Source organism: Gossypium raimondii, chromosome 7 (assembly GCF_025698545.1).
Source record: "Gossypium raimondii isolate GPD5lz chromosome 7, ASM2569854v1, whole genome shotgun sequence".
In the NCBI taxonomy this organism is placed as follows: domain Eukaryota; kingdom Viridiplantae; phylum Streptophyta; class Magnoliopsida; order Malvales; family Malvaceae; genus Gossypium; species Gossypium raimondii.
Genome location: NC_068571.1, coordinates 35,172,827 through 35,192,318, shown reverse-complemented (window position 1 = coordinate 35,192,318; position 19,492 = coordinate 35,172,827). Strand labels below are relative to the sequence as shown.

The following is a 19,492-nucleotide window of genomic DNA, read 5'->3' as shown; positions in this document are numbered from 1 at the left end:
CTAGGCATTTCCACACGGGCTAGCCACAAGCCCATCTGTCAGCCCGTGCCGATATCACTCCCTATTTCCCAAACACGCGGAAAACCCAATTTTTAGGCTTTTTGAGCATTTTAAAGTCTATAAATAAAAATTAGAAGAAGATCTAAGGGGGAACTCAGAGAAGATTGAAGAAATTACTCGAAGAACACCATCGGAGCCAACTCAGAAGCAGATCTCTTTCAAGATTGAAGATCTCCTTTTAGCTTCTTTTAAAGTTTTATTGAATTTTTTTATGTCTTGTGGTTTTTCTGTCTTTGAGATGTTTTCATTTCAGATTATGAACTAAATTCCCTAGATCTTAGGGAAGATGAAACCTATGTTGAATGTTATTATTTGATTTCTAAATTACATGATAAATACTTGATTCTTGTTCTCAATTATGTATGTTTAATTCGTGTTTTAAAATTATCAAGATATTAATTCATGTTTAATGTGCTTATTTCAGTGGAGCAAAAGTCTCTGTTTAAGAGTAGATCTAGCAGAATTGAGTGAAGTTGCATGCAATAGTAGAAATAGGACGACATAAATCTACCGAATTAGAGTCAAATCTAATAGGGAAATCTATACATCGAGTTAATACAACAATAGGGGTTTTAATTAGAAAGAGATTTCAATTAATCAACCAATAGTCAGTTGTTCTTACTCTCAAAAGAGATAATTTAAGGATTTTTACGGATCAAGACACAAGTGAATAAATCGTTTAATTCAGATTCAGAATAATAGGTGAAGTCTAGGTGGATTCTTTCCTGGGTATTGTCTTTCTCAATTGTTGTCCTCAATTATTCTCCTATTTCATTCTTTGTTGCGTTCGTAATTAAATTAGATTAGTAAATTTAGACTAAAAACCATCACTTCAATTTATCGACTAAATAATAGAAAAACAGTAATTACTAGTACTTTTAGTCCTCGTAGATACGATATTCCCTACTCACCATAGCTATACTATTGTTCGATAGGTGCGCTTGCCTTTGTCGTAATTATAGTTAGTTTAGTGACCATCACCTACAATTTTGAAACTTCCTCTTCAACCACAACTCAACCCAACCCTCAAAATACTAATCTCATGACCACTAGAGTGAAAAATAACATCCAGAAACCCCTAACCAAGATGGCTCCCACTATTATCCTTCTTCAATCATCAAACGTTAAACCGCATATTGTTAACCAAACCTTAAAATATCCCAAATGGGGACAAGCTATGAATGATGAGTTTGGTGCTCTTGTTCAAAATGGATCCTGGGACCTTGTTCCATCCTCTTCTCTACAGAATCTTGTTGATTGTAAGTGGATCTTTTATATTAAACGACTTGCTGATGGTTTTGTTAACAAGTACAAAGCTAGACTAGTTGCCAAAGATTTTCATCAGCTACCTAATATGGATTATCGTGACACCTTTAGTCCAATTGTCAAGCCAACAACAATACGCCTTGTTCTAAGCCTGGCAATCAGTAGAGGTTGGCAGTTGCCGTAGTTGGATGTTAATAATGTCTTTCTTCAAGGTCATCTTTCTGAAGATGTCTACATGGCCCAGGCTTTGGGATTTGTTGATCGAGACAACCCAACACATGTATGCAAATTAAAGAAGGCTATATATAGACTCAAGCGGGCCATATGGGCTTGGTACCTTGAACTTCACCAATTTCTCATTGCGCTTGGGTTCACAAACTCACATGCAAACACTTATTTATTCATACTCCACTATGGTGCCACTACTATATATCTATTTGTTTATGTAGATAGGGGTGAGCAAAACTCGATTCGATTCGAAAAAATCGAAAAAAAATTTGAATTTTGAGTTAAATGAATCGAGTTATCGAGTTAATCGAGTTAATCGAATCAACTTGAATTTTTTTTCGAATTTCGAGTTCGAATTGAGTTGAGTTTTCAAATTTGAATAACTCGAATAATTTGAATAATTTGAATATCAAACTATAATATTTTATATTTTTACCCCAAACTCCCAAACCTTTTTACTTTTCCCTCAAAACTTTTACTCCTTCCCACTTTCCCCCCAAAACTTTTACTCCCCTCCCAACCCCCCAATCTACCCAAAATCCATTTCCCACCAAAATTTTACTCTCCCACTTATTTTTTCTCAAAATTTTACTCCCAAAACCCTCAAAACCTTTTATTTTCTCCCAAAATTTTACTCCTCCCACTTTTCCCTAAAACTTTTATTCCTTCCCATCCCACCTCCCATCTACCCCAAACCCTCCCCTCCAATTTTTTTAATATTTTCCTCCAAAATTTTACTCCCCTATTTACTTTCCCTCAAACTTTTATTTTCTAAAACTTTTATTTTCCCCTAAACTTTTACTTCTCACCCTTTACCTCAAATAAAAATCAAAATTATCCAAAAAATTCACTAAACATAAATAGTAATAATTTTATTTATATCTACTATTTATATTATTAAATTAAATTTCGTATTTTATATTATTTATATTATTTATATTATTGAATTGTTTAGTCATATTGAATATTTATATTAAAATTGAATTATTAATTATGCCATAAATATTCGTGTTAAAATTTTATATTGGTATCAATTTCACATTTTATTTTTAAAATAACTTTTATTAAAAAATCATATTTTTACATTTAATATATTTTTAATTCCAAAATACATAGTGGCAAGAATCTGAAGATAATTGAAACAACTAAGCAAGCAAAGAAGCTAACCAATATATAAAAAATTAATAAATAAATTATGAGGTGGCGAAAGTTAATAAAAAAATTGATTAAGGTGGACAAATTTTATTACGATGGGTGACAGTGGTTACAAGGACCCAAAATTATTTTTTTAGAATTTAACTCGAACAAATATAATCGATTTGATTCGATTCGAATTCCATCTCACTCGACTCGATTCGAGAAAACTTCAAATAAAGTTAGGATGATAAAATGAGATTCGAAAACTCGATTAACTTGAAAATTTTAGATTCAATTCGATTCGATTTGATCGAATGCTCGCCCCTATATGTAGATGACATTATTATCACAGGTACCAACACTAATGTTGTTCAATGCTACATTAATCTCTTGGCATAACATTTTTCAATCAAGGATCTTGGTTCCTTATTCTATTTTCTCGAAATTGAGGTTCTCACCATTTTGTCTGGTCTATTGCTTATCAAAATCGCTACATCACTGATCTTTTTACTCGAAAAAAATGTCTGGTGCACACCCTGTTGCTACACCACTTGCTACCGATGGAAATCTCACACTTCATTCAGGTACAACATTGACTAACTACAAAGAATATAGAACTATTGTTGGTAGTCTAAAATATCTTTACCTTACTCCCTCAGACATAACGTATGATGTAAACAAGCTATCCTAATTCATGCATCACCCAACATCTAAACATTAGAATGTTGCAAAATGGCTACTTCGGTATCTGTGTATCACACTGACTTATGGATTATTTCTTCATAAATGAAATGAACTTTCTCTTCATGCCTTCTCAGATGCAGTTTGGGCTGGCACTAAAAACGATTATACCTCTACAAGTGCCTATAGTATCTATTTTGGTTGTCATTCCATTTCTTGGTCATTCATAAAACAATGCACAATTGCTCGGTCATCCATAAAGTTTGAGTATCAATCAGTTGCTACTACTACTTCAGAAATCAATTGGATTTGTTCTCTTTTCACAGAACTTAGAGTCACTCTTCCTACAAACCTATTATTTATTGTGACAATATCGGTGCCACCTACCTCTACTCTAATCTAGTCTTTCATTCACGCATGAAACATGTGAAAATTTCCTATCACTTTATTCGGGAACAAGTTTGATCAGGTGCTCTTCGTGTTACACATGTTTACTTAGCAGATCAACTTGTCGATGCTCTTACCAAACCGCTTCCACAAAAACACTTCCAAGAATTCAGGGTCAAGATTGGAGTCTCTTTTAGAGCTCCATCTTGAAGGGGCATATTAAAGAATTAATTCCCAAAGATTTTCTCTATATTGTAATTAGTTGTAATCCCCTAATTCTAGTTGTAACCCCATTAGTTGTAGTCCCTAAATTCTAGGATAATTCCTATTTATGTTGCCCAATTTGTCTATATATATTCCTTCTTAATCAATGGAAAATCAAGCCATTGTTTCCAATATTCTACTCCATAGTCTCAACAACAAGTGCTTAGAATTAAGGTTTGTGATCCTTATGTTTTAAATTATTTAATGTTATAGTTAAATTATTAGCTTAGTGATTGTAATTTTATGATATTAAATTGTATTAGATATGCATTATAATTGCTTAGTAAAACTTATCGAAAATCTTTTAGATATAGTCGGCATGTTGTAGACTATAGAGATGCCAACATTGTTATATTGTGTTGTAATGACTCGTATTTCGTCAATGTCGAAAAAGCTAGTTTTGGGATCGAATCTATTAAACCAAGTTGTTCAAAATTTTTATTGATCAATTATGGAATTAAGAAATAAAAATATTGATAATTAAATTAGAAATAAAATTATTTAGTAATGAATTAAATAGAACATTAAAATTAGTATATGGACTAAATCATATAATGATCAAAAGCAGTGGAAATTTATTTGAATTTTGTGGGGCCTTAAATGACAATTGCACCAAGGATTGGTGGATAATTTTTACATTATTAACGTTAAATTAGTGTCCTAAATTGATTCAGGCCATCCATAGTCATTAAGTTATTTTTAGATGAATAATGGCCATTGATTTTTATTTTTTATTAATTAATTTTAATTAGTATATACATAAGTTATAGTGGAAAGAAAGATTAATATCATCTTCCTCATCATTAGTGTCGTACCTAAGAGATGAAATAACAAGAAAAAAAATTTGTTTTCATTCTTCTTGGTGCCATTCCATATTTTACAAGGTAAGTGAGCTTATTTTGTCAAAAACTTTTCATGCATTTTAAACTAATGAAGGTGGGAATGTTTAACCCAATAGTAAATTTTATTATTATGAAAGTGAGCTTAAGTTACCATGATAAAAAAATAGAGAAATTGAGTTTGAAATCATAACATGTTTGAATGTTGAGCTTGGTTTATGAGAAAAGCATGCTAAAGATGAATTGTCTTAAGTAGAAATAAAGGTTAATTAAGTTAAGTTATATGGTTAATGATGGATTTTTAGGGACCTATTTGAAAAAAGTGAGAATTTTTGGGTTGAATGTTAATGGTTAATCTTGGTTTAAGTAAGAGAGTGCTAGTAGCTAGTGGATATTGTTGAGATAATTTTGAGTAAGCCTTATCTAAGGAAATCATTATTGTGTTATTAGGGACCAAATTGAATAGAATGAAAGCTTTTGGAAAGTAATGTTATGAATAGATAGGTTGAGATCCCTAGAGCATAAAGATGAAGTCATATTTTGATTCAATCAAGTAAATATGAATTATAGACATTTCATATATACAAATTAAAAAGGGACATAATTGTAAACTAGTCATTTATGTTTGATTATTTGATTACGTTTTGATTAGTTGTGAGGCTAATACCATTTCGTAAACAAATTATCAAATGTAGCTAATGGTGAGGTTGGAATGTTGAGGGCCAAGTCAAAAACGGGTAATGAATAACGAAATTGATTTGTGCTTGCATAATTTGTTTTCATTATATTTTATATTTTATTAAATAATTAACTTAGGGAAAAATAAAAATATAATTGATGTCATGTATATGAACTTAATATTTGAGGATGATTGATATAAGGTGGAGTATACTTAGTTAAACACAAATGGTGAATTATTAGGTATGTGTATAAGAATTGGATATGTATATAACTATGTCTATAATTCTAATATCTATGCTTTGATTTGAATTGATATGGCAATTAATATGCATGAGATGCATGGCTAGGTTTTGATATTTGAAAAGATGAAATGCACCCTAAGTTTTGGTGGTTAAATAGGATTTCTTTAAGTTAACTATTTATGTATGTGAGAAACGTGCTATTATGATAAGTTATATGAATTCATGAGATATTAAAGTAAAATGGTTTAGCTTTGACAAGTTTATGTGATGAAAATTAAAATTATACATGTTAGAATGGTATTCAATTTTGAATGTTACTATGCATTAATAAATGAATATGTTTTGTATGACATAATTAAGTGATATGGTTTTTGGTAAATGTTATTAAATTGTATGATGAAAGTGTGAGATTGTGATGCTACTCTCTTTGTAATGTGATTTGATTATAAATGAAAAAAACACTCTATTAACGATGTCGGCTAGAGTTACAGATATAGTTGTTGTACAGTTATATTTGCTTCTGTGTGCAGGTTTCGGATAAGCTTTTAGTAGATTGCAGTTGTAAAACATCCAAGGTCTGTAGTTCGACTTAACTCTGATCAATTTTGTACTCCTTTTGTATGAAAATTTATAATTAATAACATGTACCTAGGTTGATTCTCATAAATCAGTGTTTATTTGATGGTTTTGGTATGTTTTGATAGGTTAGGCATAAAAGGTCTTATTTGATAATTTTTCAATGCTTAAATAGTAAGTTAATATGAATTGTAATGCCCTAGAATTTGGGCCTAGAAGTATTGGGACTTGAGTAAGGGAACGGTTTGGAAACTGTGTACAAAAGTATGTCTGCTTTAGAGGTTAAGGGTCCTGAGAGGAGTTGGAAAAGTCTTGGGTTCAAACCTGGGCTTCAACAAAAATTTTGGTTTTAAGTGGATAAAACCCTGGATGCTTGGATGTAGGCCTTTTAAATTATTGTGTTAAAAAAATGTCATGAGGAAGCATGTGGTCTAGTGGTTGTGGCGTCATTAAGGTTGCAAGGGAGCTTAGGTTCAAGTCTTCACTCTTGCAATTTATTTTGGTTTGTCTTTTAAAGGAACCTGGACTTTGGCCTTTAGACCTTTTAGTTAATTGAAGACAGAATGTGACACAAAAAAGCTTGTGGTCTAGCGACAATGTGGCGTGTTGTGTAACTGTGAGGTCTGAGATTCAAGTCTTGGGTTGTACAATGGGATATTTATTTATTTTGCTGCTTGAGCCGTGTAAGTGGCAGAGTTGGAGTGAAATACTGCCGAAGGAAGTTTGAACTGGTTATAGAGGGAGTTGAGGAGAAATTGGTGGGGGTGATAAGGGGAGAGATTTGGGGAGAGAATATTGGGATTTAGGAAGGTTGTTGTTGTGGAGAGTTATATTTATCAATCTCATTTGTTCCTTCTTCTGAATGGGGGGAGATCGGCAAGGCTTTCAAGGTTATTCGTTGCTTTCTTCAACCTACATTGCTTCCATTCCTTATTGGTGGTGGGTGAGGTTGATTGGCACATTGCCTGGGAACCAAGGGTACGATAATCATTGATTTGCGGAATAAGAGTTTTCGGATCGAAGGGAATCTACAAATCGCATCATGTGTGTAAACTCCCCACTGTAATTGTAGAACGGCAAAAGCCAAAATACGGCGTTTGGGACCACACGAGCATGCGATCGCTTGTGTGAAAATCCGAACCTACGAATCATGGGCGATAGACTGTAGAGGCCTCCATGAGCATTTCTATGGGCTTAGGCTGTAATGGGCCACGTGGGTCGAAATGGGCTCAATGGGCTTGTGGGCTCCACACAGATAAAATCTATGATTGGTGGCAAATACTGGACCGGGCTATGTAGTTCGTATATCGTAACTGAATTTGGGCTAATTGGGCCACACGAGCATGTGGGCCCACTTGGGTCGAATATGGGCTTTAGGTCTATTTGTACCGTTATGACCATTTAGGTTATCTGTGTCACTCGAAGGGACTGTAGGCCTTCTGAAATGTTGTAAAATTACTGGAATACCCTAAAAGGGTAAAATGACCTTAACTCCCTTGTAGGCTAAAATGATCGTAATTCCCTATAGGATAAAATGACTATTTTACCCCTCAGGGTTAAATGATTGATTTGCCTGTGATGTAAATGAATGATTTGTTCGAGATGTAAATGACTGATTTGTCTATGATTTAAATGACTGATTTCTCTGTGATTTAAATGACTGATTTGTTTGTGATTTGTATGACTGATTCCGTGCATGGCATTCTGCATACACGACATACTGCATGGGGTGGGAATTCTGTTATGGAGGAAGTATCGCATCGATGGCTCGCCACAATCATCATTATCGGTAGCTTTGCTACGATCATCGTTGTCGGCGACTTTGTCGCGATGCTCTTGATGGCTTTGTGCCGATCATAGTATCGTTATTGATGGCTTTGTGTCTATCATAGTACCGTTATTGATGGTTTTGTACCGATCATAGTACCATTACTGATGGCTTTGTGTCGATCATAGTATCGTTACTGATAGTTTTGTGCTGATCATATTACAGTTACTGATGAGTGTGTGCCGATCATTTCACTATTACTGATGGCTGTGTGCCGATCATATCACTGCTACTGATGGCTTTGTGCCGATCATGTTACTGTTACTGATGGTTTTGTGCCGATCATAACACTGCTACTGATGGCTTTGTGCCAATCACATTACTGTACTTATGGCTTGTAGTCATTCTATTTATAGCTTATAACTATCCTGTTTACAGCTCTTAGCCATTCTGACTATTGGCAGCTCTGCTGCATTATTACTACTGGTAGTTATGCTGCGATATGGGTGTGAGGGTTCGATGGGTCGACTCTGTCCCCACATGGTATGCTGGGTTGGTACGGGTGATGTGTTGGCTGGATTGGGATAGGTTGCATACTTGTACCATACTGATACTGTATCGGGCTTAGGTCCACACTGTTTCTGTATTGGTCTAAGGCCCACACTATTTCTGTATTGGGCTAAGGCCCACACTGTTTCTATATTGGGAAGGCCACACTATACTGTTACTGTTAAAGGGCTCAGGCCTAGACTGTGTTGTTTTTGTTTACTAATTGTTTCTTTAATAAGGGGATTACACACTGAGTTTTCGTAAACTCACCCCGGTTTTAACCTTTTAGGTAATCCCCAGCGTTAGACAGTTCGGAGCTGCGAGGGACTCGGAGGTGGCCACACAACCACATCAGCTTTTGTTTTTAGCTTTTGATTTATAAGTAACTGAATTTGGGTATTTTTATGTAAAAATGTCTCTTTAAAGTTATAAACTTTAAATTGGGGTTTTTATTTATTTAGTTTGATATAAACTGATAATTGTAAAATAAGACGGGTTTTCAAAAAGTAACTGTTTTCAAAGACACCACGTTTTTGCAATAAATGAGATTTTGGAAAATTTATAACATTTTAAAAGTGATTAGCTTTTAATGATGCACGCTTGGAAATGAACAACCCGTTTTGGAATCACCGTTTAATAACAAAATGATTAATTGGTTTTTAAAGATTTCAAGAACAACAAGTTTTACGCTGAACACCTCAATGTGACACCGCCAGATTCGGCCATAACTCCTAGGTCGGGTTTGGGGTGTTACATAAATGCTTATAAGTGATAGCTTATGTAATTAACCTTGTCAGGCTTGATGAAATGAATATTATACTTGGGAAGTGTGTGATCATGTTTAGTATGTTAAAATTGATGCATATATATTTAGTAATAAGTTAGTATAATTTAAGTATGAAATTAGTTGCAAGTTGCGTGCATTAAAATGTTCATATTAAGTCTTTCTACCTTAATGTCTCAAAACAACAAGAACATGTCTCGATACAACAAGAAAATTTTTTACCATATGCACACGTTATAGGTTTAGGTTTTGAAACTACACAAACAAGTCTCGAGCTAACATGGCTTAAGTCTTGAGACAGAGTGGTCTTTTTTTCGAGACAAGAGCACATTAAAGCTAAATTAGAAAATAAGGGGAAAGGCATCTTGAGACCAGTCTTGAGACATGAACGCCAATTTCTTGAGACAATATCACATCGAAGTAAATATAGTGAAACATGGGAAGCTTGTTTAGAGACATGAAATTTTCTGTCTCGAGACATATTGTTGGATTATGGTATTTAGAATTTGGATCTGAATCTTAACTTCGTATTTGACCTTGTACAACCCCTAAATACTTTAAATGAGATCAATTGACTTTCATGGAATATGTTATGTGATGAATTGAAATTAAATGCGATTTATTTGATCGAATGTCATATTACTCGGTAAATTGATACCGAGTAGGTTTTAGGGATCCGACGAGTAGGTCGGATGTGGAGAGTCATATGTATGGATTGTCTTATGCATCCAGGAGTATTGTTATTGTTGCGCTTTGCACATTTGGTCTAATGGTTGGCTAAGTCACATATAACATGCACTGGAATATTACTATTGTTTAATAAGTGTTGCGCGCTTCATTAGTCATTTGTTCTTCGGTTGGATACTAATGTGTCCAAATGCCTTTCCACGTAGTGTTACTTGAGCCAATAGTTATTTTGTGATTGTATTATGTTTTGAAAATTTTTATTGAATATGACTTCACTTTTCGAATTATTGCATAAATATATAGTTGTTCATGATTAGAACACTTTTAATTCTAACTATATGCATTGGTAGCTTGAAATGTATTAGATCATCACTGAGCTGTGAAAACCACAGGTTCGTGTTTTTAATTCCAAGACCATGTAATAATTACACCGAAGAGTTTGTGAAAAAAATAACATTGCAAAGAGTCTTCGCAACCCATATTCTATTAAGACATTTCTTTTTACTTTTGGCCTTGGCATGTACTTAAGACCATATGATTAATTGGTAACTTTTATGTCGATTAAACATTTGGTTTGAGGCATATGATCCTTATTGCATGTTTGAACTGAATGATTACTTTATTTTAAGCTTTTAATTATGAATTTTGTAATTGGATTTGTTAAAATGAAATGGTTGATTAATTGATTTGAATGATTGAATAATTGTGCCACTCCAATGACCACTATGACATTCTAGATTCGATCAGGCTTCCAATCATGTTTGGGGTGTTACAATTTTTTTACTTAGGGACTTAATTATATCATCAATTATTGATTTTAGGGATAATTTCAAACCCACCCCCACTATTGCAAACAACCACACCTTTTTTAATGGCTCTCGATGAATCTCTTTCCACTTCACTAATCTCCTTTATGACAAAACCAACGGTGAAGGGCCCCCTACTGCAACAACGGTCCTTCATCACCTTCCCCTAGCTCTTGCTCTATAATTGAAAACAAATAAGGGTCTTGGTTTTCATCCACCTAAATAACATAATGGTAATCCTTATTAAGTGATGAAACTAATCTTTGAGCTTTAAACGGCAGTCGACTTAACTCCTCACTAGCAAAAATGCCTCCCTTTAACAACAACTGACTTCAACCTTGGCCTATCATCATAAGCTCCTCATCAGTTGGTTTCACTCCTTTTATAGATCTTTGGCTTGGGCCCTAGCCCACATTCACAAGCTTAACATTAATTTTAGTAAGGATCACTCCATCTTTAGGCTTAGCAATATTCTTTTCATAGTTCTCAACCAACTCACTTTAAAGGCCCCATTGTTGTTCCTTATGGCTTCATTATTTGTCAACTTACAAATTCATTTATTTACTCCATCCTCTACAATATCCTCGACAAGCTTTGCAATGACTTTAAATCTTGATTTCTCATAATTAGTGAAACCATCCATTAATTTGCCATCATTGGGTCTCTTGATTAACCTCCGTGGGCACCTCTCCACAAACATCCAAGGTCTGTAATTCTTGTTTTAAACTTGGATATCGACGTTGACCTTCAATTCCATTGCCATTATTGATTATTTTGATAGCCTCGCATCTATCCTTTCTATGACCATAGCGATCACATTAAAAAAATGTTAGGCAAGGCTTAACTCATTAAAGATTCCCATCAATTCTAATTTTTGAAATTAATGAACTATGAAAATCGATATAAACAACCATCTTTAAAAAAAAGACCTCTAGATCCACTATGAGTATTATAGTCAATTCTAATAACCTTTCCAATAGTGTCACCAATCACCTTGAGGATACATTGCTCCGGACAAACCTGGTAACCAGATACACATCATAACCTAATATAAATACAGTTGAGTAGTCAAGAATGATGTACACTAAGGTTGCAACATTAGGTATTGACTAAAGACAATTTAGGGACCTTCCGAAAGCACTTTCGTATAATCATCTTTTGATGTAAAATTTGTTTAGTAATAATCATCTTTAAGTCTATTATTTGAAATTGTTGAGTTGGCTTCCAAAAAGCATAACATTTGTTCAACAAGGCACTATACTTGATTACCTACTTAAGAGTTTAACAATGATTGTCTAAGACAGGCTTTTCTTTATTAGATTTTGAGCCCAATCAAAGAACTTTATGGATGGAATTCCATCTTCAAAATTAGTTAACACATTACCATCCGAAATTTCGATATCATTGTAATCAGTAGACTCATCCATTGTTTATGGCATACTTTAAGACCTAAGTAATCTCTCCTTAAATGACATATTAGGGCTTCTGGAATCCTCAGAGGCCATCATATCATCGTTAGGGAGATCTTCCTCCCTTAGTCTAACTTTCTTTATGACTCTCATCCTATTTAGGAGCATGGAGCATAGGTATTTTTTTTTTAATGTTTATAATCTACAAATAAATCTTTGAAGAACACATATAAGCAGATAAAACTTAAAATTCTTTATTAATTTTATTCATCCAAATAAATTCATTTTTTTAAATAAAAATTTTCTTTCAAATGTCTCGTCCAAACATACTCTAAAAGGATAACGGCATCTCCCAATCCATAAATAAGAGGATAATGCACTTCAATACACTCGAACCCACATTTTACTGCATTGGCAACAATACTCATGCCAATCGAGCTAAGACGTAATTGACTTATAATAGTTTTAGATAGAAACTGAACACTAAAACTCAAAAAAAAACCTAGTTGCTAATATTATTATTATTTGTTCAAATAAAGAAACGTAACTGTCAAAGAGAAGGAAACAGAAGAACATGCAATTGACAGATATAGAATAGAGCAAAAGTCACCAAAAAGAAACAAGTAAAGGGAGGAAAGTGAGCAGCGGAGCAGGAAAAACCGTGTGTAACCGGAGCCTCTGGCTACATCGCGTCATGGCTTGTTAAGCAACTTCTACTTCGTGGTTACACTGTCAAAGCCTCTGTTCGTGACCCAAGTCTGTTCCTTTTTCATACTTTTTTTTCGTTTCTCTACTCATTGTTGCTCTTACTTACAAGTGATATTTCATTAGATGATCCAAGGAAGACACGACACTTGCTTGGACTTGAGGGTGCTGAGAGCAGGCTCATGTTATTCAAAGTAGACCTATTGGAACAAGGTTCCTTTAATTTTAGGGTTGAAGGCTGGGTAGGTGTTTTCCACATTGCATCTCCCGTCTATCACCATGTCCTTGACCCACAGGTTGACCTTCCATTCTTGATCTACATTTAATATACCCCTTCTCTTTCCACCTATATACAATCAAGGTTATGAATTTTGTTTATCATGATATCAGGTAGAATTACTTGATCCCATTGTGAAGGGAACGCTGAATGTTTTGAGCTCATGCGCTAAGACCCCTTGTGTTAAACAAGTGGCATTGACATCTTCTATAGCTGCAATCGCATATAACGGAAAACCTCGAACTCCCGATGTTGTGGTTGATGAGAATTGGTTTAGCGATCCTGATTACTGTAAGAGCTTAAAGGTGCGTATGTCTTCAATCCCATCTGCTGAATGTTTTGTGTTTTCTTTTACAACTTCAACCTGTTATATTGATATAATTATGGAAATTTAAACAAGAAAAGGATTGTATACTGATGCCAATAGTTTTGTTGTTGAACAAATAAGAATACGATCATGAAGAATCCAGATAATTTTTTCAGAATTTCACATTTGGTTTCATAATATCTTAATCCATGCTTGATGATTGGTGGTCCAACTTGTATCAAACATGAATTTTATCCAGTTTATGAACTCATAAACCTATATGCTTCTATCATATTACTAGAATGGATGCTAATCCTATCACTTCTGCAGATTTCGAGTTTCAGATATTTGAGTTTGAGTACACGTTATGGAACAAATTTTGCAAGGTTGCATAACCGGTTAGTTGTTGCCTTGTTGCTGCTATAATTTGCATTACATTTCTATGTTTGTGAACTAAACAATTTGTTCATGCTACAGCCCCTAACATTTAAGTGAGTGATAAGTTTATATATGTAAATTAATGCTGAAAATTTGTCCTCTTTTTACTTAATGTTTTGTTTTTTTTTTTGTTATTATTTATTTTTAATTCAGCTATGGTACGTAGTCTCAAAAATAATGGCCGAGGATTCTGCCTGGAAATTTTCAAAGGAGAAAGGCATTAACATGGTTGCCATAAACCCTGCCAACACTTAACACCAGTGCTACAGCAATTTTAAATTTGATTAAAGGTATTTTAGGCCACTATTTTCTTTCTCCATTTAGACATTGTCATTCACGTCATATATGGCGGTAAGTATTTTCGACCTCAGTGATGGAAAAAATAAATTTAAAAAAGGAAAACTACAAAGACAACTTTTGTTTACGATCTTTTTGTTGTTTTATTGTGCAGGAGCAGAAACTTTTCCCAATCCAACTCTTGGTTGGGTGAATGTTAAGGATGTTGCAACTGCACATATCTAGGCATTTGAGATTCCAACAGCAAGTGGCAGATATTGTTTAGTTGAGAGAGTTGTACATCACTCAGAAACTGTCAACATCTTACACCACCTCTATCCTTCTTTGCAACTTCCATAAAAGTAAGTTATTAACTTTCGGTCGAATTTGGGAGTGGTGTCAAGTCTGAACACTTGATATCAACCCGGCATGATTTGCTATTTCTGTTTTTAAGCTAAAATGATATCTTATGTGTTATGTTACATGGTGGAGGTTGGGATGTATTATTGGTGTTAAAGGCAGTAAGCAAGCTGATTTAGCCTGGCTTGGTTAGCAAGCCTCGTGACTTGGAGAAGAAACAAAGTAGAAACCTTTCTTTTGTTTGTAAGCAAAGAATAGAGAGTATGTGAATGAAAACAAGCTGAATTTTCATTAATTCAAACATTGGCAAGTTGCCATTACATATATCAAATATGAGCCAAGCTTACAAGTCAAAATACTACCTAAACATTTACCTAACACCACTTAATATATTGAAAGATAGCTAGACTAGCTTGCACTAGTTACTTTGCTGAATTTCAGTCAATCAACAGCTGAAACTACATCAAAAATATTTACCAACTAAGTTTAAATCTAACTAGATTACAAAATGATCATTGGAGTAACTAAATGAAACAAACAGAACAGTAGCATTGTGCTTCAGCTGCTGCAAAGCTTGGCTCAACTGTATGTTGTGCTTCTTGCTGCATGTGACTTGCATGGCCACCTTTGCTGCTCCACATGATGCATGGGAACTAACTTCAACACTCCTCCTTAGTTTCCATGCTTGTAACACCTAGTTGTTTCCTTAATTTTATAAATCTTGACACATTAAGTGCCTTTGTAAAAATATCTGCAATTTGCTCCTCTGAATTGCAATGAACCAGCTCTATTTCATGAGCTTGCTCCATTTCCCTTATCACATGAAGCTTGATATCAAAATGCTTTATTCTACCATGGAAAATAGGATTCTTTGCAATTGCAACAGCAGACTTGTTATCGCAATAAATCACTGTTGCTCCTTCTTGATGTTGGTTCAAATCAACTAGGATTTTTCTAAGCCATATGGCTTGGTTCACAGCTCCTGCAGCAGCAACATATTCAGCTTCTGCTATTGACTGTGCTACAAGATTCTGCTTCCTTGAACTCCAACAAAACATGCCTGAGGCAAGACTAAAAGCATATCCAAAAGTGCTTTTCATGTCATCACTCAAACCAGACTAATCACTGTCAGCATAGCCTGTTAACTTCAAGCTTTCAGCTTTGTTGAATAACACACCATGGCCAAGAGTGCCTTTGACATAGCTTAGCACTCTCTTTGATGCTTGTAAATACTGCTCATTGCAACAATTCATAAACCTCGATAGAAAACTAACAGCAAACATGATATCAGGTATGGTTGTTGTCAAATACAGCAAACTACCAAAAAGACTTTTGTACATTGATTCACAGACTGGCTCACCAATTCCTTAGCTCAATAGTTTCATGCCAACAGCCATAGGTGTGCTAGTTGGTTTACAATTCTGCATAGAAAACTTGTCTAAAATCTTCTTGGCAAAGGATTTTTGACTGAGAAATATTCCTTTTCTGGTTTGCATCACCTCCATTCCAAGGAAGTAGTTCATTCTATCTAAGTCAGACATCTCAAACATCTCCATCATTTTGGTTTTGAAATCGACCAACATAATCTTGTCTCCTCCTGTCACCAAGAGATCATCAACATAAAGGGACAAAATGAGTTATGTTTCAACTTCATTCTTCTTGACATACAGTGTTGGTTCACTAACACTTCTCTTTAATCCCAAACTGACCAAATAGGTGTCAATTCAAGCATACCAGGCTCTAGGAGCTTGCTTCAAGCCATATAAGGCCTTTTTGAGTTTGTACACCATGTGTTCCTTGCTAGATACAATAAATCCTTGAGGCTGATCAATATAAATTTCTTCTTCCAAGAAGCCATTAAGAAATGCAGACTTCACATCCAATTGATGAATGGTCCACTGCTTTTGTGCAGCCAAAGCAACTAACATTCTGACTGTATCAAGCCTAGCTACTGGTGCAAAAATCTCCAAGTAGTCTAGACCATATCTTTGGCTAAAGCCTTTGACAACTAGTCTGGCTTTCAATTTATTTAGTCTCCAATCAGCATTTTGTTTGACTCGATAGACCCATTTTACACCAATGGTCTTCTTGTCAGCAGGCCTTTCAACCAGCTCCCATGTCTGATTCTTCTGAATCATGCTGATTTCATCAATCATGGCTTGCATCCATCCTTCAGCAGCCTCTGCTTCCTCAAAACTGCTTGGTTTCACTGTGGCAACATGTGCTTTTTCATAAATTTTATCTAAGAGCCTTGTGCCCCTGATAGGCACATCATCAATGTCCATTTCAGGACAAAACTGATTAGGTTCAGTCTAATCAGCCGTCAACTCTTCAGAAATAGCTTCTAGCTCATTTCTTTCTCAATTCCAGCAACCTTGTTCATCAAAGACCACATCTCTGCTCACTTGGATTTTATTTTTTGAAGGATCCAAGATCCTGTAACCTTTCTTAACTGAGTTGTAGCCTACCAGTATACTAGGTGAGGCCCTTTTTAACAGTTTGTCTCTCTTCACATTTGGTATTTGTGCATAGCACAAGCAACCAAAGATTTTTATATGAGCCAATGATGGTTTAAATCCAAACCAAGCTTCAAAAGGTGTCTTGTGGGCAAGTGCTTTAGATGGAAGCCTGTTTTGAATATAAACAGCAGTATTGACTGCTTCACCGCACAAGGTCTTGGGCAATTGCTTCTTAAACAAAAGGCACCTTGCCATATCCAAAAGGCTTCTATTTTTCTTTCACTTGCCCCATTTTGCTGAGGTGTATAGACATTGGTTAGCTAATGTTTGATACCAGCAACATTACAAACAGCTTGAAACTAAGCTGAGGTGTACTCAGTCCCATTGTCTGATCTTATAGACTTCAATTTACATCATGTCTCTGTTTCAACTGCAGCTTTAAACTTCAAAAATACTTGAGCTACCTCAGACTTGTATTTCAAAATGAAAATCCAGTAATATCTTGTACAATCATCAATGAAAAGAATGAAGTACCTGTTGCAATTTAGTGATTCAGTCTTCATTGGGCCACATACATCAGTGTACACCAGCTACAATTTCTCTGAGGCTCTCCAGGCTTTATTGGTAGGAAATGGCAGTCTTGCTTGTTTTCCTAGCTGACATACTTCACAAACTTCATCATTCTTCACTGAGTTGGTGAAGTTTTCAACCAAATCTTCATAGACCATCTAAGCCATCGATCTGAAGTTAGCATGCCCAAGCCTTTGGTGTCAAAGCTTGGAATCATCAATTGAGGCAATGCAGGCTGAGTATTCTGAGTCACTTAGCCAGTTAACTTCAAAGCAGTTATCAGTCATAGTGACTGTCATGAGGCTTGATCCATTTGGATCAGCTATTTGGCACTCCTTACCCTTGAACACCATTGAGTAGCCTTTCTCAAGCAGTTGAGCAATGCTGAGAAGATTCCTATCAATCTCAGGTACTAGCAGCACATTTGAAATAATTTTATTGCTAGCAGGGGTGCATATTAGCATATCCCCTTTTTCCTTCAGCCTTTATGAATTAACCATTGCCAACATTCACTTTGGTTTTGCAGCTCCTCCTGAGAGTTTTAAAAATGCTTGCATTTGGTGACATTTGGTTAGTGCAACCACTGTCCAACAGCCAGCCTTTTGAACCCTTCTTCTGATTAGCTGAGCATGACACAGCAAAGACCTGTTCTTCATGATCACTACTGTCTTCTGCCACACGAGCTTCAACATTCTTCTGTTGTAATTAAATCTGCCTAGGTTTGCCCTTGTTTTTGCAGACCCTTTCAACATGCCTTCTTTTCTTGCAATGTTGACATAAAGCATCTGGTCTAAACCAGCATTTTTCTTCTGGATGACCAGGCCTTTTGCAGTGTCTACAAAGTTAGTCTTCCCTTCTTGCAGCATCAGGTTTAGGCCTATTTTTTCAAGCCTTTTTACCTTTGAAGACATTAGTGCTCGAGGACTCTCGGGCCTTAGCTTGAAAGGCACCTTCTTGGTGCTCTTCGACCCTGCTAGCTCTCATTTGCTTCTGAGCATAGAATGAGTTTATTAGCTCAGTTAAAGAGATGCTAGCTAGGTCTCTTGAATCCTCTAAGGAGGATATTTTTGCCTCATACCTCTCAGGTAAGGTAGAGAGGACTTTCTCCACTATCCTTGCTTCATCAAACTACTCACCAAGGAGTCTTATGCTGGTGACCACTGCCATGATCCTATCTGCATACCACTTTACTATTTCTTCTTCCCTCATCTTCAAGTTTTCAAAATATCTTCTCAAATTCAACAGCTGCTGCCTTGTCCTCTTTGTGCCTTGGAACTCTTCTTTAAGCTTGTCCCAAGCTTGCTTTGGTGTCTCACAAGCCATAATTCTGGTGAAGATGATATCTGACACACAATTTTGAATGCAGAACATGACTTTGTGCCTTTTAGTCCTCTCATCAGCATGTTGTCTGATTTGAGCCACTGTGGGATTGGCCCTAAGTGGTCCTGGCTCAGCATCAATGTTTACAACTTCCCACAGATCAAAGGCCTGCAGGTAAGTCCTCATCTTGACCACCCAGATGTGAAATCCCTCTCCATTGAAGACTAGTGGGGCTGTTGGAGAAAAGCCTGAAGAAGCCATTCGAATTGTGTTTCCCGTGCAACAAGTCCACTAAGACAAAGGCTCTAAATACCAATTATTGGTGTTAAAGGAAGTAAGCAAGCTGATTTAGCCTGGCTTGGTCAGCAAGCCTCGTGACTTGGAGAAGAAACAAAGTAGAAACCTTTCTTCTGTTT

The 19,492-nt window shown here is 35.4% G+C and overlaps 1 pseudogene; it reads left to right on the top strand.

The window, feature by feature from the left end:
* The first annotated feature begins 1,147 nt into the window (after positions 1 to 1,147).
* LOC105762309 (phenylacetaldehyde reductase-like) lies at positions 1,148 to 15,419 on the top strand (annotated as a pseudogene).
* Positions 15,420 to 19,492: the final 4,073 nt, after the last annotated feature.